This window comes from Protopterus annectens, chromosome 17.part0, assembly GCF_019279795.1.
Source record: "Protopterus annectens isolate FY-2018-M chromosome 17.part0, PAN1.0, whole genome shotgun sequence".
Taxonomy (NCBI): Eukaryota; Metazoa; Chordata; order Ceratodontiformes; family Protopteridae; genus Protopterus; species Protopterus annectens.
This window is the reverse complement of record NC_056751.1, coordinates 787,939,323-787,959,900: the sequence shown is the minus strand read 5'-3', so window position 1 is coordinate 787,959,900 and position 20,578 is coordinate 787,939,323. Positions and strand designations below refer to the sequence as shown.

Here is a 20,578-nt window from a genome sequence, read left to right as displayed (position 1 = left end):
AATTTTTTTTCCTTTGCAATATTTAATTTAATTAAAGCTGAATATGGATTCCTTAAACGAGTATGCAATTAACTATTTGCTAACGCACAAGTATCTTGTACAGTATAATAAATGTTGGTACTTACGTATTATCGCAACCAGATTTGGACTCTGCCACACTTTGTAATGTTTTCGCAAAAGTAGCAATGGTAGCATGAAAATGCTAGTGTCAGCTGTTAAGTATTATGCTGTCGGGTGGTTTATGACATTGCCAGAGGAATAACGCTGAAATTTGCCTTCCCGGGGAGCGTACTTTCCTGGTGAGAGGTAATGAAAAATGCACTACAGAGGGTTGCTCCCTCTGATTCATGTGAAGAAGGACGTGTGTATGTCAGTGTTTGGACTCTTCACAATAACCTGCACTTCTTTCCCAAAACCAAGTATACAGAAAACTGAATAAAGCAAAGTAATATTACAGGTAAAATGTTTTATTTATTAAAGTGATACTCCATGCAAAACACACTGCATTTAATGGGTACCAGCAGAAGCACAAACATCGTAGATGACAATAGGATGGTCTACTAATCCAAAGGCAAAAAACGAAATGTCACTATCGATTAATACAAGGGAAGAATACATCTGTCACACATACGTTAGTATGAACATTCCAATACATGCTCAAAAATTCATCAAAAGAACATTTTGGAAAACAGATGCCTTGCAGTTGGATACATCTGTCAACCTCCAGCAAAACGGTTTTAGACCTTTGCGATTGCAGTGGTTAAATACTGGGAGACTTCAAAGACAGGATCAAACGTAAAGTTACACTTACACGAGTAAATATTATCCAAACTTGCCATACTTGAAGATATTCAAGGAACATGACACTGGCTAACGAACACTCTGAAGCCAAACTCTGGGTTATTTAGGGTTCAACTAACTTATGTCGGAAAAGTATGTCCCCTTCAAAAGGACATCTGACCGTTATTCCTGCTCATGGGTCATACACAATGTGACAGACTATTAATTAATGCTTTGCCCTCCCATTTTAAGGCTAACATTCACATTTTTGTACAAACATACCAGTTTTGGCCATTTTGAAAATCTGGTTGCGATAATACGTAAGTACCTAAATGTTATGCATAACAGCTGATAACACTGGTGATCTTTGTTCCTCGTGTCAAAAGTTGGATGATTTGCTTACCATTTATAGAAGCAAATCTCAACTTAATGATGATGATTGCACATGTGCAATTGGCATGGCTTGGAGAAGTGTTGTATCATATATTAATGACTGAACTGATGAACTAAATAATGTTAGGCATAGAACAAACAGAACAGATTTAGGAAATGATGCATCTATTATCTGCAAAGAACATTCAACTCCTATGAAACATGATGAGGCCCCTGAGAACTATGGAATTGTAGATGCAAGTACTCAGCAATCTGATGATCTGGTTTGTTTAGAAGGAATCAAAAAAAAAAAGAAAGGAAGAAGTTCTCAACAAATAACAAGGAAGAAAAAGAAACTGACCAATGACTGTAAAGGAAAGAGAATACAAAGTCAAAAGGATTCTGCTTTGTTATGTAACACACTGGTGACAGGGAACGAATATATCTGTCTATCAGAAAACCCTCAGTCTACAGAAAAAAGGCATCACCTTTCCAATGGAAAAGGTAGAAAAAAAAGAGGCAAGGGGCAGGTGAAAAGGAAGAAATCAAAACCGAATGTGGAAGGATTGAAGAACATTAGAAAGACAGATGTTGACTACATGGCTCAAGCTGTGGATTTACAATACCAGCTGGATGAGAATTTAATATGCAATGAAAACAGTGGAATTAATAAGACTAATAGTGATGAAGATCTATCCTTCATAACAACTGATATAGCAGAAATGACTGTATTAGAAGCTGAAGATTTTTCAGAGATGGTCAGCAAAGATACTTTTGCAATTGGAGATTCAGTTATTAGAGAAGCTGATACTTACATTTGCAGAGATGATAATGAACATCGAGTAGTGTTATGCTTGCCAGGAGCAAAAGTAGAAGATGTGAAAAGTCTTAGAACACCTTAATGTAAGGAGGTATGGATCACTCTTTATTCATGTTGGTACAAATGAGGTCACCAACAAAGATTCTCTGACTGTTAGTGGGGAACTGACAGCCCTCCTAGATAGTATAGCTTGTACTGGTGTTAGGAATATTTTTCACAAATCACCTGTAGAAAGGACACTCAGGTCACTGTGAATGAAAAGGTTTTTTGGATAAACACCTGCATGGAAAAAATGTCCTGCTTTGAAAAATGGAAATGTGTAGAGCATCCAAGCCTTGTTTTGAGCACATGTGTTCAGACACGATGGTGTGCATTTGTCTAGATCAGGGAAGAGAATTTTTGCAACAGATATTTTGCAATATTTGACAAACACTAGCCAGGATTTTTGCCAGGTCAAAAATGTAACAGTTCACAGACAGCAACATTTGATGCATCTCTGATGGTTGTTAATGTTAGGAGCATTAATAATAAAGCTTTTTATTAGAAAATTTTCTACGTTCCCACAAGATTGATGTTATAGTTTGTGAAACAATAAAGAACAATGACCGGAAAACAGTTCTGTCAGGGAACACAGGAGGGAAGAATAATATTAGCTGGGGACATAAATTTACCAGAAACAGACTGGAATAATATTGATTCAGCAATGTTAATAAAGAAATTATTCACAGAGTATATTCAGAAACAACAAATACTTCAGATTGTAAAAAAACCTACCAGGGGACGGAATATACTAGATATTGTTTGTGTTCCCAAAAAAATTACTGTAACTTCAAATCAAGTTTTACCATCATTGATGCGCAGTGATCATGGGGTCATAAAGGTTAATTTGTTGCTAGATAATTCTACCAAACTGAAATCTAAGGCAATGCACAGAAGGTTAATTGCAGATTATAGGGAAGCAAAACAGTTACTATATAAAATTAACTGGAGTGAGGTGTTCAATGGAAAAACTGCAGATGGAATGTGGAAAGTTTTGAAAGAGAAATTGTTTGAGTGCAAAAAGTCAAAAAAATGTCTAACATCAGGATCTAGGCACGCAACATCAGGGGGGTATATTTCCATAAAAACAAGATACCTGATTAAGGTGAAAGACAAAAATTATAAGAAATGGAAGAGAGGTCAAACTACAACTTTGAAAACTGAAATAAACGAACTGGACAAGCAGATTAAGCATAGTGTTAGACAAGATCAAGAAAAATTTGAAGAAAATTTATGTAAAGATTTTGAGCATAATAGGAAATGTTTTTATAGATACATAAGATGTGGAAGAAGTGAAGTTACACAAATCGATAAACTGTGTGCAGATTCTAAAATTTATTCTCAGACACAGCAGATTATAGATATATTACAAAATCTTATGCAAAACACTTTGGCTCCACAAAAAGGGTGGTAAGTTATCCTAGTGACATCCAGTTAACCCCAGATACTGGAATCAAATGAGATTATATTGAAAAAAAATAAAACGTGCAAACTGGATCCAAACAAAGCGCAGGGAGGAGACGGAATAAGTAACAATGACCTGAGAACACTTAAGCAAGAACTTACACTGCCCTTACATCTATTATTCACTAGGTCATATAAATATGGGGAGAATCCTCAAGATTGGAGACATGCGCTTATTAAACCTGTCTTTAAGGGAAAGGGGAGTAGGACAAACCCAGAGTCATACAGACCCTTAAGTCCACTTTCATGTTGTGGAAAAATAATGGAGAAGGTAATATTGGATAAGTTATTGTCAGAACTGGATAGGTTGGGACTTGAAACCATATATCAGTATGCATATGTTGAAAATAGATCTATTACCACCTGTAAGTAATGTTTTATAACAATATAATAGCTATGAATGAAAAAATATGCTGTGATGTGATTTGTATAGATTTAACTTCACCATTTGACAGGGGCATGCACAAAACACTGATCAATAAATTAGTACAACTAGGTATTGATGTACTGTTGATATGATGGATAGTTGCATGGCTTACAAATAGGACACGACAAGTATCACACACCAACTGGACAGGTGAAATCCTTGGTTACAGTCAAGGTGTCCCACAGGGCTCTGTACTAGGCCCTTACTTGTTTAGATTGTATCTTTCACACCTTACTTTTTCATCTGAGGTGTTCTACAGTCTATATGCTGACGACCTGAAATTGGGTAAACTGATTACAAGTGTTACAGATAAGGCATGTCTGCAAAATAATTTGACTAAATTGACCATTTGACCCAGGAGAATAATATGCTGATAAATACATCAAAAACTAAGCATATGAGATTTGGGAGACATAAACTGAAAGGTGAATATTTAATATGGCACACAGTGATTGAAACTGTAGACTCATTTAAAGACCTGGGTATATGGGCAGATTCAGCTATGAGTTTTTCTAATCATATCAACCAATTAGCTAATGATAGTTATAGAAATATAGGTTGTAGAAAAAGATTTATAAAGTCTAGGAAATCAAACATAATGAAGTCATTGTTTGTTAGTTACATTAGACCCAAACTTGAGTATGGAATAACAATATGTAAAACCCTGTAGGAAAACAAGCATGCATAAACTGGAAAGAGTACAGTGGAAATATACTAAGTGCATCCATGGATGTGAAAATCTAAGTTATTATGAAAGACTAAAATATCTGAACTTGCACAGTGTCTCTTACAAATATTTAAGAGGAGATCTTATTCAGGCATATAGGGCATTTAGGGACAACTACCTCTGGGAATGTTTGGTGTTATCAAAAAGTATTAGGGAATTGTCAGATAACCTATGTACAGGATTCTATAGGAATGAGAAGTGTACTAATTGGTTCTCTGACAGAGTAGCTGATGCTTGGAAGAGACTACCAAATTACATTAAGACAAATAGTAGTTTAGATATTTTTAAGAACAGCCTGGACATTTATTATGGGAACAAGTGATGTTAAGTTGTCTATCTCGCCTTCATTCTTGCTGGATGGGTTCGGAGCCGACCTCGGCTCCGACTCGGCCACTCTAAAGCTCGAGAGTTGGTTCCACCGGCTCGAGGCCCCCTTATATCCCACAATGCTAGGCGTGAATTACCTCAGATCTCGTTTGCCGCTACAGCGATCGAGGTGTTGTTTTTTCTACCGGCTCAGGTCAGTGGTATTAGACAGTCTTAAAAACTATTTAGACCCTTTTTTTAGCTTAGTTTTTCTTATTTAGCTATAGTGTAGTGGATATTATCCTTTCTACCCTTATCCAGCCCCTTTCCCACAAGAACTGATAAGTTTTTTCCTTAGGCCTTCGGGCCCTCTATCCCTATAGTGGTGTGTATGTGTTTTGTAGGGATTTATTTTATATAGATAACTAATTTCTTTAGCTTTTAGTTAATTTACCTTTTTCTGATAGTGTAATCGGTGTGTGTGTGTTTTGTGTGGTGATTACACTTCTGTTCCTTGAAAATGTCCAAGGATTCAAAGGTCTCAGGCTTCAAGAAGTGTGACTCGTGCTGTCAGAAAATGTCTCTGACAGACGGTCACACTTCTTGTGTGTACTGCCTGGGACCTTTACACCTGCAGGACTCTTATGCTGTATGCCATGGCTTCAGCCCCAGAGTCCTGCAGGAAAGAAAGAACAAACTCATCCTAAGGGGTTTGCTCAAGCCTGAAGGTTCCCTAACTGCTTCATCGGCAAAACCTTCCAAGGCTTCTAAGACCTCGACTCCAGTTCTGAGTCGAGGCCTAAGGCTTCGAAGCCTGCTGCTACATCGGCTCTGGCTGGAGCCGATGAGTCTTCGACTACAGTTTCTGTGGTTCCCTCGGCTCCGGCTGGAGCCGAGGTATTGGAGATTCCTGAGTCGGCTCCGATCAGACCATCGGAGCCGACATCTAGAAAGAGGTCGAGGTCACCATCCCTTGGCTCCGTTCATTCGGCTCCAGCGTCTCCCTTGCTGTCTGAACGGAGCCATAGATCTCACTCCTCCAGGTCATCGAGGCTCTCGGATCATGACCTCCAGAGGGTAGTGAGTCGACTTCTAAAGTCCGAGGCACTGGCCCAAATGCTTCAGAGCCCGACTCATCAGTCGATGTCTCAACCTATTCCTCTAAATATTCCTCCTCCGACTCCTTTGAGCTTGGAGCTGGGGCGTCTCGGAACCGAGACTGTGGTAGCGTCGGAGCCGATACATTTGTCTTTGGCTCCGTCGTCGGCTCCGATTTCTTCTTTTGAAGAATCTCGGTGCCGGACTTCCCTCGTCGGCTCCGAGGGGGTGAGTGGCATCGGGCCCTTGTCCGACCCCCCCTCTCCCTCTCGGTGCTTCGGCGCTGGTAAGTTCGGCTCCGACATCGGCCTCGGAGCCATCTCTGTCGGTGCCGAGGGAGGTTCTCATCTTCTCGGAGCGGGGACCTCTGGCTCTGCCTGACAGGGGTGCGTTCGAGGTCATGCGGAGAGTGTTGGAACCTTGTTCAACTCCACAGTCGGCTCCGTCCGTCCCTCCCTCTTCGGTGCCTCAGGTGATGTCTACTCACTCCCTCATCCCAGACCGCAGAGAGCCAGCTCCTCAAGAATCCCCTGTGGGGATCTCATCCTCTTCGAGGCCTCCCTGAATTGGCAGAGGAGCCCCCTAGGAAGAGAAAGTGTAAGAGGAAACACATAGACTCACCTGAGTCTGTCACCTCTGACACAGATTTAGAGGATTCCGAGGGTTCCCCCCGTTCCCCTTCTGAAGATGTCTCCTTTGTGGACATTCTAGAGATCCTGAAACAGAGGGGAAATTGGCCAGCCCTTAACCCTTCGGAGGATGAATCTGTGTATCTTGAGGCGTTTGGCTCTCGCCCTTCCACCTCCTGGGTGTCCCCCCCCTTTGATCCCCTCATGCAGGTGGTGGCAAAGAAAGCCTGGACGGCTCCTGACTCAGTGGTCCCCACCCCCAGGAGACCTTCTAAATTTATAACAGCACCAACTGACAAACAATTTCTGACCAAGGGTGTTACTGTGGATGCTATGGTGGTAGCTGCTGCCACCAAGAAGGAACTAGCTGATCCTTCATTGCCTGTTCATCCCCCTAACAAAGAATCTAGGTCTATGGACAGGTATGGGAAGCGGATGTTTTCATCAGCGACCTTTGCAATGCGTTCGCTGAACTACCTATGCCATTTCGCCCGTCTCCAGAGAGACTTGATTAAGGAAGCGAGTGAGATGTTGAAGGATCCTACAGCTGCAGATTTTCAGGACAAAATGAAAACCCAGCTGACTACCCTGAATTCGATAGCTAACTCCTCCATGCGCCTCCTTTCATATGCGGCTGATGGAGCGAGTAGAGCCGCAGGGACAGGTGTCGCCTTACGCCGGCATGCCTGGATGCGACTATGCAATTTTGCGGATCCCTTTAAAACGTCTTTCACTAATTCCCCGTGTGATGGATCATCTCTTTTTGGTCCTCAAGTGAAAGAAACCTTGACTAGGTGCGAGACGGATGGCAAAACTCTATCTGCTGTCGGAGTCCGTTTTTCTACTCCTTCTAGACCTTACCCCAAAGGCCAGAAAAGTGGGAAAATGTGGTTCCGCAAACAATCTCAAGGGAATTTGCCTGACGCACAGAGTCGGTTCCCCTCCAGAGGCAGAGGAGGGAACAATAATGGTAGACGTCACCCTAGAGGCAGAGGGGTCCGCAGAACCAGGGCAATCGAGAAACCGTTTCCGATAAGCCCTTTCAGCATCCCTGAGGTGTTGCCTGACTGTCCACCTTCGGAGGCAGTCGGGAGAAGATTGTCACTGTACCCAGAAGCCTGGCGATCCCTGACTCAAGACAAGTGGGTACAGTCCATCATTTCCGAAGGCTATTCCATTCCCTTCGTCCGCATTCCAAACCGATCAAAAAAATCCCTTCCAGATGTTCCACCCGCTCAAAGGGATCTTGCAGCTTTGGAAATTTCAAAGCTGCTGGCAAAAAGAGCAATTCAGCCAGTTCCAGCAGGCCAGCAAGGATCCGAAATCTACTCAAGGTTCTTTTTAGTTCCAAAGAAAACAGGGGACTGGAGACCAATTTTGGATCTCAGTATCTTGAACAAGTCGGTCAAGAAAACAAGATTTCGGATGGTCACGCTACAGTCCATCCTTCCCCTATTGGGAAAGGAAAACTGGATGTGCTCTATAGACCTTCAGGATGCGTACTATCATATAAAAATGAACAGACGCTCCAGAAGATTCCTCCGCTTCAGGCTGGGAACCAGTCATTTTCAATTCAGAGCCCTGCCCTTCGGTCTCACCACTGCCCCCCGGGTGTTTACCAAATGCATGGCAGTGGTAGCTTCTCACCTGAGAAGTCAAGGATTCCAGGTGTTTCCATGTTTGGACGACTGGCGCCTCACAGCTCCCACCAAGCATCTTCTTCTAATGGCCAGGGACTACACCTTTCGCATTTGTCAAAACTTAGGCATTTCAATAAATTGCGAAAAGTCTGTTTTGTCGCCTTGTCGTGCTATTACCTTCATAGGCGCAAATCTAGACACAGTCAACATGTCTGCGAGGCTAACAGATCAGAGAATAACAGACATACACAAACTGGTCTCGCTCCTCTTCAGCAGCAACAGAGTCAAAGCCAGGTTAGTTCTGAAAGTATTGGGGATTATGGTGGCTGCCATACCTCTGCTTCCTTTAGCCAGATTCCACATGAGAATCCTTCAATGGATGCTCTTCACACAATGGTCATACCAGCAACTTCCGATGTCCCACACCATTATGATTACGCAAACATGCAGGAATCATCTTCTGTGGTGGATGTCTTCCCCTCAGCTCTTCTTGGGAAGACCCTTTGTTCCTTCCCCTCCGGTTGCTACTCTGACAACGGACACCTCCCTGATCGGGTGGGGGGGGCATTATCAGGGCAGAACTGTCCAGGGCACATGGCAACCAGACGAATGCCACTTGCACATAAATGTTCTAGAGATGAGAGCAGTGCTTTTAGCGTTGCAAGCCCTTCAAGACTCTCTTCCCTTGGGAACGATAGCAATCCAGACAGACAATATGTCTGTAGTGTGGTATATCAACAAACAAGGCGGAACCAGGTCCTATCCCCTATGTCGAGAAGCACTCAGACTGTGGCAATGGGCGATTTCCTCTCAGCGGTTTCTGATAGCAACGCACATCCCCGGGAAGTCCAATCAAATCGCGGACAAGTTGAGCAGAGCTATCCTCATGCCTCACGAGTGGTCTCTGAAAGATTCTATTGTGAGAAAAATTTTTCTCAAGTGGGGTCAGTCTTGCTGCGACCTTTTTGCTACTCCCCAAAACAGCAAGTGCAAAGATTATTTCACCCTATTCCCGCTACCAGGCCAGCCCAGCAGAGACGCTCTAGTCCAAGTTTGGCCCCGGGGACTTCTGTACGCATTTCCTCCCTTCCCACTAATCTCTCAAGTGATACAGAAAGCTATCGCTCAGAAGGCCTCCTTGATCGTCATTGCTCCTTACTGGCCTCGACAGGTTTGGTTCCCCTTTCTACATCAATTTCTGTTGGAGCAACCTTGGCATCTGGACCTGGTTCCAGATCTTTTGATCCATCAGTCGGGTCAGTTACATCGCTCCATCCCCTCTCTGAACCTCACTGCTTGGTTCCTCCAATTCCAACCTTAGCCAGGCTTCCTCAAATATCTCACGCTGTTCGAGATATTTTGATAGCTTCCCATAAATCTTCCACTCGAAAGATTTATCTGAGTAAGTGGAAACGTTTCGCCTATTGGGCTCAAGGAAGGGACATAGATCCTTTCACGGCTTCCATCCAAATAGTCCTTGATTTTCTAGCTGAACTCTTCCATGCAGGTTCATCTCCTTCTACTCTTAAAGTTCAATTGGCAGCTATTTCTAACTTTCATGTGGGCGTTTCAGAGTCTGCCTTGATGTCCCACAAGCCTTGCAAAGCCTTTTTAAAGGGAGTTTTTCTACTCAGACCTCCTATAAGAAATCCTCCTCCTCCTTGGGACCTAAATTTAGTTCTCAGTTCCTTGATTCTCCCCCCTTTCGAACCTGCAGCTTCCTGTTCTTTAAAATTGCTATCATGGAAGACTCGCTTTCTGGTAGCTATTACTTCAGCTAGAAGAGTTTCAGAACTTCATGCACTCAGCTGTCGACCTCCTTATCTGTTGTTCCATAAGGACAGGGTATCCTTACGAACCATCCCGTCCTTTTTACCTAAAATAGCCTCGGCGTCTAACCTAAATCAAAGCATTGACCTCCCTGTGTTTTTTCCAGAATATTCTAATAGGTCTGAACAAAAATTGCATTGGCTAGATGTTCATCGTCAGTTAAGGTACTATTTGGATAGAACCAAACAGTTCAGGAAATCTGACCAGCTGTTTGTCTCTTATGCAGAAGGCAGAAAGGGTTTTTCTGTTTCTAAGGTATCACTATCTAGATGGCTAACATCTCTAATTTCCATTGTCTATGAAATAAGACACCGAAAGCTACCTAACAAACCTAAAGCCCATTCCACCAGAGCTTTGGCTACTTCTGTAGCCTTCCAAGACAGACTGCCTATAGACACCATTTGTGCAGCAGCTACTTGGGCTACTCCTCACACTTTCATTTCACATTATAAGTTGGATTTAGCTTCTAGGCATAGAGCTAATTTTGGTTCCACTGTGCTCAAGAGTCTGTTCCGTTAGGCCACCCGGGACAAGGTGCTAGGGACGCGGCCCCATCCAGCAAGAATGAAGGCGAGATAGACAACTTAACATATAGAAGTTATGTTCTTACCATAACGTTCCATGTTAGTTGTCTTCTTCTTGCCTTCTTTCTTGCGTCCCACCCTCCTTCCCCCTGGCCTGGACAGACCTAGAGGAGTTTGATTGTGACCTCTCTTTCTACCACCTCTTTGTGATAGGTATATGCTCTACTGTGCATTTTTTCCTAGATCAGGCTTAGGTCACCCTTTCTCCTTCCCTTTGTTTATGGAGGTGGACTCCTTTCCAGTTTTTTCCTGGTTGTATTATTAGCTGGGCCTAGCTCACAAACGAGATCTGAGGTAATTCACGCCTAGCATTGTGGGATATAAGGGGGCCTCGAGCCGGTGGAACCAACTCTCGAGCTTTAGAGTGGCCGAGTTGGAGCCGAGGTCGGCTCCGAACCCATCCAGCAAGAAAGAAGGCGAGAAGAAGACAACTAACATGGAACGTTATGGTAAGAACATAACTTCTATTTTTGGCATATTGGCAAGCTAGAAGGGCTTTAATGCCCGTGCTTGAAACATTTGTATGTATGTATGTAATATTGTATATCTGTTTTATCATGGTTGGTAGCTTTTCTGTCTTCTTTTTCCTCTTATACATGCTGGTGTAGTTTTTTTCCAACTTTCTTTCTTTCTGTTGTCATTTACACTCTTTGTGTTTATTCTTTAAGCCTGCATCATCTTCAGGAGGATTGCTCTGTTTGCCACAGTTTCAATCCCAGGGCTCTGGTGGATAGGAAAAACAAGCTTATCCTGAATGATTTGTCACCATCATCCTTTGGAGAAGCTGTCACTGGGACTCAATCCCCCAAGGTTAAAGCTAAGCAGTCCAAATCTATGTCTCCAAAGCCTTCCACTTCCTCAAATCTGACTTTTTAGTCTTTTTGGAAGAGATCTAAATCAGATCCAAGAAGATCTCGAAATTCCTCTCCATTGCATCCGAAGAAGAGGAAACTAGTGCTTCAGCACTGGATAGCTCAGATCCAACTTACTCCTTGGGGGGTGTGCTTTTGGGGTGGGAGGAGACAGCAGTTCAGAAGCTCTGCCTTTGTATTGAAAAGGGTATTTTCTGCTTTGACAGGACAGACAGATCCATCCCCTCGGATCCTCAATCTAATTTCCGGATGTCTCTGCGCTTGAAGCCTCATCATGCTATACCACAGGGACAGCTAGCTCAAGACCCCCAGACCACCCAACAAGGTTTCTTCTCTTCTGTCACTTTCCCAAAGCACCCCACTGAGGAAGGCCCTAGGAAGAGAAAGTGTAAAAGGAGGCACTTGCACTCTCCACAAGAGTCGTTCACTGAGGATACTGATTTCGATGAGGATCAAGGGTCCCCACAGTCACCTCTGCAAGACATCTCATTTGGAGACATCATTGAGGTCTTTAAACAGAGAAATGGTTGGACCCCTAGCAACCCTTCACCGGAGGAGTCAGTATTTCTGGAGGCCTTTGGAGCTGGCCCATCTACCTCCTGGATTACTCTGTCCACTGGCAAGCTCATTGATTTGGTGTCATGGAGGGTGTGGAAGGATTTGTGCTTATAGTCTATCTAGCCAAGTGTAATTCATGCAGTGCATTTTATATAGGCAAAGCAAATTGTATGTTGAAGGAGAGGGTCATGGAACATCTGAATGACATACGTAATAATAAATCCACAAATGCACTGGCTAAACATGTATCAGATTATGGTACACAGCACAACTTTAAATTCTTGGTTTACAGAAAATTAATGAGAGCTTAAGAGATGGAGATCTACGTAATGAAACTGAATATATAGAGCTGAGATGGATTGTTGATTTTAAGGCTTATGTTTCACCTGGCCTGAATAGTGCTGTCTCTTTAAAACCTCTTTTAAAAAAAAGAGGTTTGTCACATTAATTCTGATTATGTGTTTTTACTGGTTGTCACTTGTAGTTAAACTGCATGTTTGTAGAAGTTTTTATTAAGGTCTGAAGAAGAGGGTCACATTGAAAGCGCTTACCTAATTATATATTTATTTCATTTTTATTGGTAATAAAAGTGAAGTTTTATTCTCCAGCCACTACACCTTTTTATTTTTTACTATTTAGGTTGTGGAAGGAGCCAGACTCAGTTGAACCAATACCTATGAGGCCAGATAGGATTCTAGCTCCAGTTGTGGGAAGGGGATTTTAGAGTAAGAGGGAGCTTGTGGATGACATGATCATGGCGGTGGCCACCAAGAAATTACTGGCAGAAAAAGTTCCTCTGTTCTACCCCCAGCAGGGAGTCTAGAGTGATGGACAGGTTTGGGAAGCATGTCTATGTGTTAATGACCTTTGCTCTTAGGTCGGTGAACTGTTTGGCAGATTTTACTAGGTTGCAAAGGGATTTGATCAAAGAACTTTCAAATTCCCTTTTATAGACCATTTACGCTGAGGCCCAGTCATCTGTGGCCTCTCAGTTGGTACCCTCTAATTTATCTCAAATTCATCTATGAGGCTTATTTTGAATGCATCTGAAGGCACCTCAAGTGCAGCGGATTAAGGTATATCCATTAGAAGGCATTCCTGGATGTGCTTGTGTGACTTTGCAGAGGCCTTTAAGTCCTCGTTTATCAATGCTTCCTTTGACGGCTGTTCATTGTTCGGCCCAAAAGTGAAGGATACAACATCCGGATGTGAGAAGGATGGAAAGACCCTATTTTTGACCTCTCAAAGATCCTTTTCTAGAATTCAATTAGAAGGTCAGAAAATGTGGTTCAGATAGTCCCAGGGTCCTTTCCAGGACATATGTGGAGAAAGTTCCCCTAAGAGTGGAGGTGGTATCTGCAATGGATGATGATGCCCCCACAACAGAGGATGCCCACAAATCCAGGGATACAAAGATTCTTTCTCTGATAGACCCTACCAGCACTCCTGAAATGAGGCCTTTGGTGTTTGACTATCCCTCCACCAGAGAGCCTGGCTAAACATGACAGAAGATACATGGGTGCAGAAAATTATTTCCAAATGCTATACAATTCCCTTTTGCCTTCCACCTCTGACTGTACGTAAAATTCCCAATCCTCCACCCAGTCTGAAGAAAGAAGAAGCACTAGAAATACAAAAACTGCTAGAAAAAAGTCATCCAAGAGGTCCCATCAGACCAGATAGAATCAAGATTCTTTTTAGATCCAAAGAAAACAGGAGACTGAAGACCAGTTTTGTATCTCAGCAACTTGAACGAGTCAGTTTGACACACAAAGTTTCATATGGCCATAGTTCAGTCCTTTCTCCCTTTTTTGGACAAGGACGACTGGATGTGCTTGACCTATCACATAAAAATGAACAGACAATTCAGAAGGTATTTACGCTTCCAACTGGGAGCAAGTCACTACCAGTTCAGAGCACTGCCCTTTGGCCTCACTATAGCCCCCAGGGTGTTTATACCAAATGCATGGCAGTAGTAGCAGCTCACTTTAGACTGCAGGGATTCTGGGTATTTCCATATCTAGATGACTGGCTCATTACTGCCCCGACCAGGCATCTGTTAATAAGGGCAAGGAATCAGGAACTTCAGATTTGTTTTCATCTGTGAATAACCATAAATTACAATAAGTCTCACCTACAATACAATCAACTCAAAGTTTGGACTTCATAGGAGCAGTTTTCAACAATACATCAGTAATAGCTTCTCTTCCTGTTTCAAAAGTATAGACCATCAAATTCTAGGTGAGGAAAATAATTTGCAGTGCCAAGATTTCCGCCCACTTGGTCCTTCCCACAGCAGGGATAACTCTCCCACAGGTGATGACTGCAAGAGTGAATACACTCGAACATCTACATTTATGGTAAGTGCACACAACTGTGCTATTTGGTTCCCCATCCTATGGCCTCACCTATGATGCCAACCTTGGATTCTGTAACTATTCCGGAACTTCTGTCGCATCTGTCAGATGTGATTCATCCAAATATCTCAAACCTCAAGCCAGCAGCTTGGTTTCTCCATTTCTATCAATAGCCTGACAACCAAGGTTCTCTTCCCCCGTCCGTCATATCCTTTTATCTTCCCATAAACCTTCAACAAGAAAGCTTTATTACTTGGCACACCAAAAACATATTGATCCCTTTTCAACTCTGATACATAACATACTTACATTTTTGGCTTTGATCTTTAAGGAAGGGGTGAGCCCCTCTACCATTAAGGTTCAGTTAACAGCTATATCTAATTTTCATATTGCATTTGAAAATTCTTCTGTGGCCTCTTCTAAACTTTGTAAAGCATTCTTGAGATGCACTCTTCTATTGAGACCCTCGTATAAAGACCCTACTCCACCATGGGATTTGAGCTTGGTACTGCAGGCCTTAATTCATTTCCCCTTTGAACCAACAAATGTGACCGACCTTAAGTTTCTGACTTGGAAAACTGTCTTTCTAGTGGCCATTACCTCAGCTAGAAGAATTTCAGAACTTCAAGCCTTGTCATCAAAACCCTCCCTACTTGATTTTTCATAAGGTTAGAGATAATTACGAACCGATGTGTCCATCCTTCCCAACGTGGTGTAAATCAGATCATTAACCTGCCAGTATTCTTTCCTAAATTTGCAAACAAAGTGAATATGTGTTGCATTTATTGGATGTTCACAGACAATTACATTTTTATCTACATAGGACAAAAGAAATCAGAAAGGCAGATCAATTGTTTGTTTCCCTTGCAGATTTGAAATTGGGTAATCCAGTTGCAAAAGAAACTTTAACCAGATGGCTGACTGATTGATTGGATTTCTTTTATCTATAACAAATTGGATCTTACCTTAACTAAACCTGTAAAAGCCTAATCATCTATGTCCATGGCAACTTCTTCAGTGTTTCTGTCCAGGGTTTCCATGGACAACATCTGTGCAGCAGCAACCTGTGGAAGTCCTCATACTTTTTGTCACTCATTACAAGTTAGATCTGGCCTTCAGGGGCAGAGCATCATTTGGTTCAGTGGTGCTCAGGAATATCCTTCCTTGATTCCATTAGTTGAGGACCGAATGACAATTGACAACATCAGATAAAGAAGTTATGTACTCACCATAACATTCCATCTGTGTTGTCCATTTTTATTCTTCCTCAACTTCCTGCCCGCCAACCCCCATCCTTTGTTTCAACAATCTTCTGGAAGAACGAGGTATTCTAAGGACACCACCTTCCTTTTTGTTTGAGATCCAAATGTAATTCCTTCTGTAGGACATATAGAAATGTACGTGTCTTTATATATACACATTGACATTTACCACTTTAGGTAAAATCAGCAAACAAGATGTGGGGTATGTTGGGGTTGGTGCATTAAGGGTAAGGGAGAAGCTTGAGAGACTTTTGGTTACCTTGAGCTTTAATAAAGACTGAGTCAGATCAGAGGTTCTGATCCAAACCCTACAGTTGAGGAAGAATGAGAATGGACAATACAGATGGAATGTTATGGTGAGTGCATAACTTCTTTTTTCTCTGCAGTTTTGTGTCCAACCATATAAAATACGTATGATGCCTAAGTGTTATTAAGAAATTGCATCTCATGATGTCTGATTTTAACCTAATATAAAAAAAATTGGTGCAACTGGTGTAGTACTTTATTATTTGCAATGCTCAATTGCCATTTGTCTGTAATTAAAAAAAGTCACACTAGTGTAGTTGTTAGTGCCGCTGTAAATATTCTGATCTTAAATCTGTAATATAAACAGCTTTTTTTAAATCATCCCCACCCACCGGCCATCAGTGTTCCTCTGTAGTACCCAGGCCGTTCCATGACGATGAGGGTGATCCTCAGAAATCTGAGGGTGGTAGCCTTAGTGGGTTGCTGTCGTCTGCACAGACATCTAAATGTTTGTATTGTTACCTACATCCTAGCAATTGACAGCATTTTATTTATAGGGCTGTTACCTCATCTCGGGTGGTGGTGACATACACACTGCATTACTTCAGGGACTGTTAGTGATCCCACCACCTCCATAAATGTATGCTCCTTCACATGCAGGACAGGAGCTGCTATCATCAGCAGGCTCAGTTGGTTAGAAGACACTAACCCCCCCCCCCCATAGGCACTTTAAATTCTGCCTTCTAGCACCATTGGTTACCAGTGCCATTAATCAATCCTCAGATCTGATGACCTTTCTCGTTCTTCCTCAGCTGATGGGTTTGGATCCAAGACTTAGATCTAGTTCATCTGCTTCACCCAGATCGTCAGATCAAAGAGCTCTTGAGCTCCTCCCTTTATCCATAATGCCCCACCAACCTAACATACCCCAGATCTCGTTTGCCACCATTAGCTTCAGATGCGGATCCCACTGCTCTTGAGCATTTTTAGACATAATTATAACTCATTTGTCATGAGTTAGTTTTTAGTTCTAGCTTTTATATTCTATTGTTCTATTACCTCCCTCCTGTAATCTCTGACCTGTTTTTAGGCGAAGTCTGCTCTGTTTGTAGCTACCGTTGTCAGTACCCTCTTAAACTACCATTGTTGGTATTCCTCTTGCTTCATTACTCATTTGAGTATTTCTTCCTACCGTTGTTGGTAGTTTTTTTCTCTTTTTTTCCTTTTTAGTTGTCTAAAAAAAACTGTTTCTATCCTTAGAGAGTAAATCTTGTGATATATCATGGCTGACAATCCCATGAGGTTGCACATTAACTGTGGGCATAAGCTTCCCAACTCATATGCCGACAGGGAATGCATGCACTGCCTAGGCCATGCTCATTTAGCATTGTTCAGTCCGCTCTGGATGTTCTTCGTGTTTCACTGTTGCAGTCATTACATTTGGATTATCTGCTTGCAGGTAGCCCTCAGTCAGCCTGATTAACAAAGTCTTGGGTCCTGCCTCAGTTGCTGTCCCTTCTTCCATGATGTCAGTGGTATAAAACATGCAGCTGATGCCATTACATCAGTCTTTCTTGCCGTGCGGTGCCCAAAACAGAGCAGTTTGCAAGCGCTGGTCAGCCGACTCCTGAAATTTTCATTTTCGAGTTCAGAACCAAAGTCTTCAACTAAAGCTAAGTACCCCATTGGGGAAACTTTTTCTTGCTCCTTACCGATGTCAATAAAAGTTAATAATTGCATTACTTGTGGAAAGCAAATACCTCATAAAGATTTTCATTCGTACTGTATTCCTTGCCTAGACCCTGACCACGACGTACCTTGCTGTCGGTTTTGTGCTTTATTTAATCAGTGCACTATCCATCATCAGTATATTTTCGCCTCTAAATATTTTGATTTTCGGTTTAATTATCCAGAAATGTCATCAGTTAGCTATCCGACTACTGGGATTCTAAAAATAAGCAAAGATAAAGACAGAGACAGGCTGCCGAGGTCCAAAACTGCCGATGGCACTTCTCCTAAGCCAGTTGTTAGTTTGACAGTACTCAGTGAGATGCTTTCGTAGCCAGTGATACCCACTACTTCTGATTCGCAGGCCTCTACTGAGACCCATTCGGAGTCCGGTATGCCGCGAGATGCTTCAACTATTGAATCAGTTGATGTCTCTACCTTGAATGGGTCCAGAGCTGCTGTGCAGGCACTGGCTTCTGAGGGTGTATTCAGGCCTATGGACTTACATATGAAACTGATGCCTCCTTCTTCTCTTAGGCCTAAATCTCGAACCATGCCTAAAAACCGACACCCAGGCCACATGCTCAACAGGCCTCTATGCTTAAAAAACAAATGATAAGAATGGCTGAAGATCTAATAACTCTAATCAGGGGTAGCCACCCCCCCAGCTTTCTAAGAGGCCTAGGACTGAAGTGATTTATGAATCTTCTGACCAGGATTCTGTTTTTTTTTCTGATTCTTCTGATGATCTGGATTTGCCCTTATCTACTTATGAGGATTCTGATGCAAAGGACTCCATTCCCTCTGCTTCCCCTCCAGAGGATTTTTCTTTTGGGCAAACCTTGCATACTCTAAGGGAGCATTTCCCCTGGGAAAGCCAGGATTTTTCTGATTAAAAAAAAAAAAGGCTTAGAGATTTCTTACTTCTACCTCAGCGTAGGCCTTTAGCTATTCCTCCTATACTAGACATTGTTGATGATGCTTTTCAGAATCTAGTTTGGCTCCTTATTCTTTGCCTCCTGTTCCCAGAAAACCAGACAGATACTACAGGGTTCCTGAGTCAAACAAGTTTCTTTTTAAAAATCATATTGCGGATCCAGAGACTATTTCACAGGGGCCCAAGGGCATTAAGGCTTCTACTGATAAAATCCTACCCATTCTGATAGAGACTCCAGGGCACTGGATAGATAGGGTAAGAAGGTTTACACTTCTGCAACCTTGGCCATTAGGGCTTTAAACTGCTAGTTTCATATGTTAAAGTATCAGCAACATGTTATTGGATTGCTTAAACAGAAAATTATGTTGATTCCTGACTGTGTGGAAAATAAAGAATTACAGGATTTAATGCATTCTGCTGAACAAGTTGGAAAACATACTTTGCAATGTGGTTTTGATTCATTAGAGGCCTCTTGCAGGGCCACTGTTACTGGGTCTGTGCTCAGAAGGCATGCTTGACTTAAGGAGCAATCTTTGCCTGATCATGTTAAAGCTAAATTGTTGGATTCTCCCTTAAATCAGGACCACCTGTTTGGCAACAAGGCTGAGGAAGTTCTTAAAAAGATGAAAGATAAAGCTAAATCTATGCAAACTGTTAAAGATTTCTTACAAGTTCAGCCTCCTAGATTTAGTAGGCACTGACCTTCTAAGAATTGATCCTTTCCAGCCCCTTCCAGGTCTTCTCAAGCCAAACCCAGACACAGCAAAAACCCCAGGTTTCATTCCCAGGGGACACACAGGACTAAGCAGTGGGTGGCCTCTGCTTCCAAAGCTGGGAGTAATAAGACTCACCCCTGTGGTAAACTGGCCCAATGACTTCCTTTTAAAATTTCCAGGCACTTATCAACTGGCTGCCCCTTTGGGGGGAAAGATTGCTTTTCATGCAAAGAATTGGAAACTCATTATCCAGGACAAATGGGTTTTAAATATAGTGTCCCAGGGATACAGATTTCACTTCTATACATTGCCAACACCAAGCAGGTGGCTGGACCTACCCCCAAATCATTGGGCAGAGGCCCCAAAACAAATACTTTCTCTCTTAAACATGGGGGCTATTCAACTGGTACCAGAAGAGGAAAAGGGACAAGGTTTCTACTCAAGACTTTTCCTGGTATCCAGAAAAGACAATTCATGGCGTCCTATCCTGGACTTGTCTACTCTAAACACCTCTCTGGAGATTCCAAAATTCAAGATGCTGACTCTTCAGCAATTACTTCCTATGCTAGGCAATGATGCCTGGTTGGCAACACTAGATTTAAAAGAGGCATACCTGCACATCCCAATCAGGGAATCTTGCAGAAGATACCTACGCTTCAAAGCAGGCTACGCGCACTATCAGTTCTCTACACTGCCCTTTGGCTTATCTACTGCACCCAGGGTATTCACAAAGTGCCTAGCTCCAGTTCTTGCATTTTGCAGGCAAAGAAATATTCAAATATACCCATACATAGATGATTGTCTAATTCAGGAAGAAAGCCAGTACATACTTTTGAATCATCTGGCCTTTGTACAAAGGGTTCTAACTTGTTTGGAGTACACCATAAATAAAAAGAAATCACACCTGGTACCCTGCCAACAAATTATATTCCTGGGAGCAGGTTTGAGTACAACTTCTCAGATGTACTACCTCATGCCAGAGAAACAACTTCTTTTGACAACCTACTACAAACAAGTGGCCACAAAGACCCTGCTCTCTGCAAGACAAATGCTGCAAGCCTTGGGGTTCATGGCCTCTTGCATTGTTCTAATTCCATATGCAAGACTGCATATGAGGAAACTACAGTGGTATCTAAAAAGCCTATGGTGTCAACATTCTCAAGATCTAGAAGCAATGATTCCTGTC

The 20,578-nt window shown here is 42.4% G+C and overlaps 1 protein-coding gene across 6 annotated transcripts in view; it reads left to right on the top strand.

Moving 5' to 3' along the window:
* LOC122791341 overlaps positions 1 to 20,578 on the top strand; it is an 829,676-nt gene that overhangs the window by 337,033 nt on the left and 472,065 nt on the right. The gene's annotated exons all lie outside the window — the stretch shown is intronic.